The following is an 8,459-nucleotide window of genomic DNA, read 5'->3' as shown; positions in this document are numbered from 1 at the left end:
ATAAATAATAACAAACATACAGACAAACATAAACAAATAAATAAATAAACAAACAAACAAACATGCAATATCATAGCCCGTTGAATAGATAAATAGATAACAAACATACACACGCACGCACGCACACACGTTTATAGGCCTATATATATATATATATATATATATATATATATATATATATATATATATATATATATATATATATATATATATATATATATACACATATACATATATGTATGTATATATCATAATTGTGTGTATGTGTGTGTATGCATGGATAGATAGATAGATAGATAGATAGATAGATAGATAGTTAGATAGATAGATAGATAGATAGATAGATAGATAGATAGATAGATAGATAGATAGATAGATAGATAGATAGATAGATAGATACATAGATAGATACATAGATAGATAGATACATAGATAGATACATAGATAGATACATAGATAGATAGATATTCAACTTGTCGACAACATTTTCAAAGGGGTCTAAACTTCACAAGACCTTCAATAGGAACACAATTAAAGTGAGTTAAAGCTGTATGAAGAAAATGGCAAGTATTATCAAATCGCATAGTAAGAGGTAATCACCGGAGATCAGCGTAAGGATCAACCAGCTGATTGTAATTGCCGGGACAAGTCTACATGCCTCTTGAAGGGTAACTGTCAAGTAAAAGGTGTGGTTTACAAGGCCCAAGTATCAACGGGGACAATACGGAGAAGGTTTACATCAGCCTCACTGATAACACCTTCAAGACACGCTTCACTAAACACATGCAATCATTCCCTAACGAAAAAGATAAGAACAGTACTAGTACTAGTTATAAAAGTATGTATGGAACTTAAAAAGTAAGGACCAACTCTTGACATTTCGTGGTCAATTATTGACAAAGCATCGAGCTACTCTACGCGATTTTTCAAAATGTCGCCACCGTACCAAAACAAATATTATTTATCAAATTTTAACACCACCTTCAAATAGAATGATACGTCCCAAAGATGTGAAAGAGAGTGTGGGTCAAAAGATTATTTCACTTCATCTATCTGATGATTGCAGGATGAATGAAACTGAAGTAACAGATATTATTAAGCTGACTTTGTACTTGAGGTAATTTGTGTAAATATATATATATATATATATATATATATATATATATATATATATATATATATATATATATATATATATATATATATATATATATATATATATATATATATATATATATATATATATATATATATATATAAAGATTGAAATGATTGACTGAACAGCTCATGCAACATATTCAACATGCGACGGCAGTGTCATTCCTTTGCGCCAATTTGGAAGACATGACTGAAGTACCACTTCTCTCAATGTACATTTCCAAAATCAAATTTCTTGTACACACATGCACGTTTTACTTCCCACTTCAAGCAAATAAGTAAATTTACATATATTTTCACACATATATAAATGTACAGTTATAGCTTGTTTTGCAGGGGAAAGTTGTCACTAGTTTGCCTGATAGACTCCCATGTATGATTTGATATTTTTGGGTGAAGCACTATATTAGCCACATCTTGCCTTCTTTTAGAATAATATGGTGGCCCTCTTGCAAGTGTAGGATCCTTCCAAAATGTCTGTGTGATGAATTGCGACCAACCCTCCCAAAATACTTAAATTAATCAGAGGTAACTGGATAGTTTGACATTCTCTTTTGCGAAGAACGCTCATCACGGTAAGTCTGCCATTTATATTCACAGGATGACGAAAATTTGATCCTCAGCTGTTTTCTCTTTTCACGAGAGCTACGTACGGGAAAGCAACATAAACACTTTCAGGTTTTTGGTCTTGTTTTTTTTTTGTTTTTTGTTTGGTTTTTTTTTAGTCATACAAAGCATTGATATCGTAACGTCTTGTACTTAGAAAGTATGGACAGGGCACTTTTCATTCTCATTGATATATCTGAATAAGGGGAAAGTGTGTTTCTCCCGACTACGTTTTTCAAGTATGCCGGTTATTATTTAAGTTTTTTGTTTGTTATTTTTCCATAACACGATTGGAACTAATTTGGGATAATTGGATCTTCATATTTTTCAAATTTCTCAAAGTCTTAGATGCCCTATGGCTGAATGTTGCAATATTACAAACTACCCATGAATACAAGTGTGTAACTTAAAAAGAAAAGCCGATGAGCTTAATACATTTGAAGATTGAAACGACATTACTTCACCGTCCAATTATCCCAAATTAGTTTCAATCGTGTTCCGTGTATAAGATGAGAACTCATCGAAAGTTGCCAATAAGCGTCATAGCTATGTTAACCCTTCGTGATCACAAAGCTGAAGAAAAAAGTCCTTTCAATAACTGTGCGCATCAGATCTGTATAAAAGCTGAACACTGGCTCCTAAAATCATCATTTTGATTCAATCCAGCGACAGATGATCAAGAATTAACCCAGCGTATTCCTGTATGAAAGCATGCTGAGTTTGTATTAAGTCTGACCTTTGAAATATGTGAAGTCATATTCTTCAGAAAAATCCATTGCATAGTACTTTTACATGAGCGGATTAAGGTAATATGCGCCTCGAAAGTGAAGGACTTAAACTTCTGCTCAAACTTTTTCTCAATGAAACTTCCAACCATTATATTCTTTTACCAAAGCAAGAATAAAGATGTGGGAACACAGTGAAAACTTTGGTACGAGAGAGATTAATTACGGTAACCTAAAATTTCCCGAAAATGCCCGCCATCCCTGTGCTAACTCTATGTGAAAAAATAAAATTTTCGATTTTTTAAAACTAAGACGGCGAAAATTTTTCTTTCATAAAGAACCCCCTTGAGTGATAGGTAAATCAGAAAAATATTGATAAAATCTGAAAGCGAAAGCCCGTATTTCTGTCCATAGGAGCGTTAACTACCTTAATGCGCTGATAAGCGAAAGACGGAAAATGGTATAAGCTTACAGTTGCCTCACTTTGCAGCATATGGTACTTAATCTCTCGAAATAATTCCTCAATTCTTTGACTTTATAATCTCCTGGGATTTAAATAAATGAATTAGGCAAGTTTAAAACTCGTTTTAATACACGTAGTTAATAGTTTAAAGGGGAGCTACCATCTTTGAATGTTATTGAACTGAAGCCAAACGAACACGTTGTACATATAAGAAATCAAACTCGGCTTTTTGCTGCCCTTCAACGCTTTATCCTCAGCGTAATTTAGAACAAAGTATCCCTCAAGATATTCACTTGCCAATGCAAAAGGGCAGCCGGCATTGAATCACACTTGTACATAGTACAGCTCACGGGTCAAGATAGTTTTAGTCTCACGTCTCACGAGTGCATCATATTTCTTTTGGTCATTGTACCATATAGGTTTGAGTGTAATCCGTTCACGAGTTTGATACTTAAATAGTTACTATTCATATGGATTGGAGTGGCAACTAATCATGGTGATCAGATTTTCGATCCGAGAGAGTGAAGATATGAGTTTGACAACTGTTGTCATTTTCGAGCAATCACCGCCCGCATGTTTAAACGTCACTGACAAGTTCCCATGTTGATACTACTGAGTGGTAAGTCATCAATAATTAACGATGTATAGATTAGACTACAGTGCAATGCGGAGGGACTGTGGCTAAACGTGGGGCAGTGCTTCCCTGCTATATTATAAGGAGGTATCGATCGTCCTCTTTAGATCGTCCACAGCGTCTAGGGGCTGTGAATAATCATGTCATTAACATTTTACTATAAACGGATGATTTTCGATGATGTGGGACCCCAGTTATCCCACCGTAATAAACATCTGTATCTCTAATGTTTATAATAACATCTAACTTAGAATGTCACACAATCTTCTAGTTAAGGGCAAACGTGGAAGCAGTAATCTTTTAGTGTCTTCAAAAAATGAAAATTTCCTCTGATTAAGGACATAAGATCTACAATGTACTTTTATTTGTTCATATGCTTATTTTTTCACATGATGGAGCCATGGGATTTGTGGAGGGATGCGTGCAAAAATAATCTCTCTCTAATATTGTCGGTTATGCGCCATGTATTTGCACTGTAACATTACATTCTTATTCAACCTGTTTTTTACTTCTATTCAACGACGGTCCCTTACATGCAAGTAGGAATCGTTCACCGTACGAGCGCGTCCATACAGAGAGTAGTAACCCCTTCAAAACAAGAATGCTCATCGGTAACATGGGGCACGCTAAGGTTCCGTTAATGCCAATTCTAGGTTTGATGACGACTGTGCTCACACTAATTTTCGAGGTTGTCAGTACCGTGACTTCCCAGTGGCATGAAGTTACAGACCAAGGTTTGCTGCACACTTACGGACTTTGGCAAAATTGCGTAACTGGACAGTCACTTTTGGAGCGAGGACAAACCTGCAGTTATGAAGAAATGGATTGGAGTGTCATCCAAAGTAAGTAAATTAAGCAACCATATAATTTCTATGATGTCTGATATTATTTTTAATCGAATGAGATGACGAATTATAGTTTCCTATGACTATGAGGGTTGTGTTGAAGGCCACAGCATGGGGAATGAAGGAGCTGCTGCCAAAATGAGGAGTGCGATCCATGTTTATTGTTACGTCATTGTTTATCATTCTCCAGCTCTCTTTGTTACCATTGTTTTTAATTGTTATAACACAACAATTACTGATATCGATACTTTCTTACTCGCAGAGGCATATGGCCATGGCTGGCCATGACCCAAAAAGCGTCAGGCAGACCTCATTTGCAGTCGGTTTGTGTAGATCTTTTTGATGAAGGCGAGTCAGTGAATTAAACAAGTTACCAGTTGATGTCAATTGTGTGTTAGTAGATATTACCTCATTTTGTGTCACCCTAAAACTCTCCAACACGATTGGGACTAATTTGTGATAATTGAAGACTGAAATGGAAGCTCATCAGCTTTTCTTTTGAAGTTACAAACTTGATTTTATGAGTAATTTGTAATATTGCAACATTCAGCTATTAACTTAGGGCACCAGTAACACTCTTGAGAAATTTGAAAAATATGAAGATCAAATTGTCCCAAATTCGTTCCAATCGTGTTCTCCGCAATCATGGCAGAATTATGCATTTTCGTCATTCTCTGTCCGTTTATCTTCATTATTCCTAACCACGCCCCCTGTGTATCTGCTCCCGGGGTGTCTGCCGTGTCAGTTGGTGGACGGAGTATTGTTTGCGACATTCTTTTTTCGCCACCTTGTCCTTATTGTGTTTATTGTTCATTTACTGTATCTGGCAGCACATGTCAAAGTCGCCCAGTTCTTCATGGTACTAGCATGTGTCATTACCACAGCCACCATTCTGGTATTGGTTTGTATCTTCTGTGGATGGCTCAGTACCGGGAAGTTGAAGCGGTCCTGCATAATGGTCCTTCTTGCAGGTATGCATCGTGAGCTATTGTTTACAGAGGAAAAAAAAAGAAACGTATAATCTCTTTGTGTCCGTGGGAAATGTAAAACTAGTTACGATGAGTCTCCCAAATGTTGTCATATGCGAGGCGGCTTTCGTTGGATTCATGATGTCGGAAACCGATAGTTAAGTAATTGCAATATCTTACAAAGACATCACCTTGATAAGATTTGAAGATTAAGGTGTCAAATACAACAATCCTATACATTTGCATCCATAGGTGTATGTAAAACGCGTGCAATTCAATTTCCAGTTAAACCACCATTATCATCATTTTCATCATAACCTCTCTCTCTCTCTCTCTCTCTCTCTCTCTCTCTCTCTCTCCTCTCTCTCTCTCTCTCTCTCTCTCTCTCTCTCTCTCCCCCCCGAAGGCATGTCAGTAGCAGTTGGAAGTGGATGGTATGCAGCGAGATCATACAGGCAAGCGCGTGAGAGCAACACAGGCTTCGCCTTGGGACACTCCATCATAATTGCCTGGGTGTCTGTCGTCTTTGCGCTGATCGCCTCACAGTTATTGTGCTGTACAAGTATTCAATACAATATGCCATCGTCTAATAAGGATGGGCAGATTATATGAGTACGATGTAAACAGCCTTAAAAGTCATCCAAAACGTTATGGCATATACAGAATATGGAAAAATGGGTATTACCGTATTGAACAAAAATACTCGTGGTGTTTTAATATTCAAGAATAATCTAAGAGCCTTATTCATACTTTGCGAGCAAATTCTGATATTTTTACGCAGAGAAACGTTCGGATGATTAATTATGTTGAAGGTATATCGAAATGCTGCATTCTCGTCATGAATATCAGCCAGCTGCAGAGTAGTGTATGAGATGCTGGAATAATGAGTCTTACTGGCATCTACACCGTTTACCTTCATGTTATACGTGACACGATTGGAACTAATTTGGGATAATTGGATGGTGAAGTAATGTCTATTTAATCTGCAAATGTAATCTCATCTGCTTTTCTTTTTAAGTTACACACTTGTTTTTATGAGTAATTTTTAATATCGCAACATTCAGCTATATGGCACCTAACGTTTTGAGAAATTTGAAAAATGTGAAAATCCAATTATCCCAAATTAGTTCCAATCGTGTTACGTATAAAATTTACATGCATGATATCCAAGGCCATCTTTCATTCGTATACAACAATTTAATGCTGCAATATCACCTATTAATAATTATGTAGGTCTTCAAATACGAACGAAGATTTGTGAAATTCATTGGGCGATAGACGATTCGCGGAACGGAAGTGAACCTTATATAATCGTGCATTCAAGGGGACGAATCAAATACCCCATTTACTTGGCTCTTCTGCCATTCAACATAAGCATTCCAGTGAGTTAGCGTAACATAGTATTACATCCTTTCCACAATTTGATAACATAAAACTGGAATGTTGTGCGATAAAACAGGAGACATGAGTATTTTGAATAGAGATTGCCTCAAATGATTTAACTTTGACACTAATTTGAATCTCAAAGCGTTTTTACTTTTGATTGTCAGGGAACAAATCCCTAATTATGGCTCGTCACTGACATTCAGCATCTTTCAAAGTCCATGTTAGGTCACAGTAGATTGACAACATTAATTTTGATTCGACCAAAGAGGGTAGAAACGATGAGATAAATAGTGCCAGAGGTTGCAGTTTTCCACCAGTATTTTTGCACTTTGGTGGCTCAAATTATTGCCATGAAACTCGTAGGAGAGGGTGTAGATCTAGAGAATTGAATTTCAAGTATTGCAGTGACATTTATAATTAGCATACATTAAGAATTCATAGAATCCACTTCTTCACGGCAATACACTAATCATGCTAATAGGCGCTAGACTTACACTGATGTATGGCTACTCTACCTACTCGTATTCCTACAGTTGGGGGCGCAGTGTATGTTAATGCAGTGAACCCAAAGAAGTGAAATAGTACTGCCAAGACCTGACACAGCAGGTCTCTAAAACATGGCAGTTGAGGTTTATTCTCATTCAGTCATTAACTAGTCATGTAACCATGCATTCCGCAAGCCATGTGGGTCGCACCAATATTTATTGAAACTCTCTAGCACAAAGCCATTGCTTCAAACAATATCTTGTTGGCAATGCAGATATTCATCATTATGCCTTCAGTTGAGGTTAGGGATGAAGATAGTCCGGTAATCATACTGAATCTCAAAATATATTCCTTTCAAATGTACACTGACTTTTCGGAAAAGATTGGATTCTATTGGCTAGCTTTTTTGAAGAAAGCCACATTACTGTAAGTTAGACCACAAAATTGACACACACCTGACACAATCGTTATAATGACAAACGTATTTAATTATCCATTAATTAACGGGTAAATACAATAGTAATAATTGGCTGATGGATAAAATTTCAATGCATTACACCATGGACCCTTGAGTCCACGGTTACACCTATTTAAAAACACTACATTGCACTAAATCTACGTCAACTTACTCTACTTAAAAGTTACTATCAAATGACAATTTTATTGGAGTTTAAAAGTCAGTACAATATTACTTAAAATCACCTAAAAAATGCACCATGTGCACCGTTCTATTGTGATGTAGACATAACAGGATGTACTGTCATATTACATGGTAGCACTATACATGTATGTATGCTAAATTGCTGTCATTTGATTATCCACATCAACAGCAGAGTAACTAGCTGGCTACATGTAGCCGTCTGCTTTATCAATTTGTAAACAGGACTCATGACTGGCATGATCAATTACATCCATGATCAGGTAAATGACTAATTAGCAACCTTTGATTTAAGATTTAATAACGAGTATTAGACGTTCAGTAGGTACTGAACAAAATCTGTGCAAAATGTAGAATTTACATTATGCCGACAGGAAAACTTGTGGAAAATTTCAGCTTTCAGTGCAGTGTAGAATACTTGTGAGAGCACTGTCCTAGTGTGTGGTTACCTCTATATCATTGTATTTTCTTCAACTTGTAAATACTTTGCTACAGGTACTACTGTGCTATGGAGTTGCATTATGTACATA

The 8,459-nt window shown here is 36.2% G+C and overlaps 1 long non-coding RNA gene across 1 annotated transcript; it reads left to right on the top strand.

The window, feature by feature from the left end:
- The first annotated feature begins 4,140 nt into the window (after window positions 1-4,140).
- Window positions 4,141-6,110, top strand: LOC139144095 (uncharacterized). Its single transcript, XR_011554733.1, has 3 exons — window positions 4,141-4,428; window positions 5,262-5,402; window positions 5,806-6,110. It is a non-coding gene; the product is annotated as an uncharacterized lncRNA (long non-coding RNA).
- The last annotated feature ends 2,349 nt before the right edge of the window (window positions 6,111-8,459 follow it).

The sequence above is a fragment of the Ptychodera flava genome, chromosome 11 (assembly GCF_041260155.1).
Source record: "Ptychodera flava strain L36383 chromosome 11, AS_Pfla_20210202, whole genome shotgun sequence".
Taxonomy (NCBI): domain Eukaryota; kingdom Metazoa; phylum Hemichordata; class Enteropneusta; family Ptychoderidae; genus Ptychodera; species Ptychodera flava.
This window is presented reverse-complemented; position numbering and strand designations above follow the sequence as displayed.